This window comes from Helianthus annuus, chromosome 16, assembly GCF_002127325.2.
Source record: "Helianthus annuus cultivar XRQ/B chromosome 16, HanXRQr2.0-SUNRISE, whole genome shotgun sequence".
Classification (NCBI taxonomy): Eukaryota; Viridiplantae; Streptophyta; class Magnoliopsida; order Asterales; family Asteraceae; genus Helianthus; species Helianthus annuus.
Window position 1 is genome coordinate 75,479,716 of NC_035448.2, and position 2,409 is coordinate 75,482,124.

The 2,409-nt window shown below is 44.1% G+C and overlaps 1 non-coding gene across 1 annotated transcript; it reads right to left on the minus strand.

Annotated features, from left to right (window-relative positions):
• Positions 1–736: 736 nt before the first annotated feature.
• Positions 737–842, minus strand: LOC118488650. The gene has a single exon (XR_004885194.1). It is a non-coding gene; the product is annotated as a small nucleolar RNA R71 (small nucleolar RNA).
• Positions 843–2,409: the final 1,567 nt, after the last annotated feature.

The following is a 2,409-nucleotide window of genomic DNA, read 5'->3' on the forward strand; positions in this document are numbered from 1 at the left end:
GGTTATGATGAGGGATTCGAAGACTTTGAGGGGTATGAAGATGATGGGTACGGTTATGGAGATTATGGTGATCAAGGGGATTTTGGGTATGTTCAAAGTCAATCTCAAGGGATGGCGAGTGTTGGTGGAATGCAACAACAACAACTTATACCGCAACACATTCGGCCAAGACCACAAGGGCCAACAATCCAACAACCTACTCCATTGCAACAAGTTAGGCCACAACATGTATATCCACAATTTCAAAGGCCAAATCAATACCCACCGATGCCCCAACAACCAATTGCACCACAAGGGCCTATACCAAGACCAATGGGTCCTATTCGTCCAAGGGGTCGATTGGGTGTTCCAAGAAGGCATCTTAGGGAACAAGCAAGGGGAATAGAGGCACATTTCAGGCCAATCATTACTCGAAACCCTTCACCGGTGGTTATCCCTCACAACAACCAAGGGAGAACTTTTGAAGTAAGAACAAACTCGTTGCAAAGTTTACCGAAGTACAAAGGGTTAGCAACGGAGGAGCCGTATTTCCATCTAGAGGCCTATGACTCAATTTGTAACACTTTTGGGAGTCAAGGTTTTTCGGCCGATGAAGTCAAGTTAGTCTTATTTCAGTTTTCTTTGGAGGATAAGGCAAAAAAGTGGTTCTACACTTTGCCTTCGGCATCAATATATACATGGGGGGAGATGCAACAAACCTTTTTGGATGAATTCTACACCGCCCAAAAGACCAATGATGCGCGGAAGGGATTGAGAAGCTTTCAACAACAACACGGTGAGATGTTCCATGAGGCGTTTGAGCGTTTTAACATGATGATTAAAAACTGCCCTCATCATGGAATTGAGTTATGGGAGTTGATGAACGCCTTTCATGAGGGGTTGAGTGCCGAAGACGCACGTGATTTGATGTCCATTACCGGTGGGACTTTTGGCACAAACTATGAGAATGAAGATTGGGAGTTTTTGGAAAGCATGGCAACTACATCAAAAAGGAAAGCCCAAGCTTCGAGAAGAGCCCGACCGACCACTAACCGACCACAAGTGCATGCCATAGATGACGGTAATGTTCAAACTACTAACCAAATTTATGATGTTTGTGCTTTGTGTAATGAGATAGGTCATGCGGCTGAAAATTGCCAAGGGTTGGTGGAAGGGCAATATGAAGAAGTTCATGCTGTTCAAGGTCAAGGTCAAGGTCAAGGAGGGGGTGGTAGAAATTACAACAACATGAATTCTAACACTTACCACCCCGGGTTGAGGAACCACCCAAATTTTCGCTATGGGAATCCTTCAAATCAAGCTAACCCGAATTTCCAAGGAAACCAAGGATTTCAAAGGCAATATCAAACGGGTCAAAGATTTTCGGGTGGACATGAAATGATGGAGATGTTGAAGGCGATGCAAAGTGAAATGCAACGAATGAACCAACGTGATGAGGTTCGGATGCAAAAGGACGAGGTTCGAGACAAAAGCATCCAATCGTTGACCACTCAAATGGGTCAACTTGCAAGTGACGTGGCGATGTTAAAGAAAGCAAAAGGCCAGCTACCGAGTGATACGGTGCCAAATCCCAAGAACATAAAAAGCATTAACATCAATGTGGTAAGCACCGTTCCAAATATTAAATTTAATGAAACATTGCTAACTTCTTCGTGTCAAATGAATGTAGGTTTGAAAAAAGATGACGAAGTCGAGAATGATAAAGAGTATGAAGCGCCAATCGTGCCTATCCGTGTGGGAAAATTAAAAATCCCTCACGCATTGTTGGACTATGGGGCAAGCATGAGTGTGCTACCAAGCGATCTATACGATATGTACGACTTTGGTCCACTTGAAGGTATAGACACCATGGTGAGCTTGGCGGATGGAAGTTGGAGGCGTCCACGGGGAATGGTTAGGAATGTTAAGATTCAGTTGGGAGAATTTGAATACCCGGTGGATTTTCTAGTTTTGGACTATGCTTCTACCAACATGGCATCACAACAAAGGGTGATTTTAGGTCGACCGTTTCTCTATACGGCAAATGCTCAAATTGATTGTAGAGAAGGAATTATTACCATGACCGAAAGGAACCGTAAGTTGTCATTTGATGTTCAGACTAAGATGATTAGTTATGATTTTGTTGTGGCGAAGAATAGCGGGTTTAGTGAAAAGGTGTTACCACGAATGAGAAAAAAACATCCACCGGACCGTGAAGAAACACTTATGGGTTCAAGCAGGAGCATATTTGATTACCCACCGAGTCAAAATGAGACAGATGCATTTTGCCCAAAGACAAGCTACAGTGGGGGAGGTGATAGGAACCGATTCTTTGAGCCACCATAAATGGGGGTGGCACGGTCTGGCTGAAGACGCGAAACTTAGCGCTGCTCGGGAGGCAACCCGAGGTTTTTCACTGATCTTGTTATT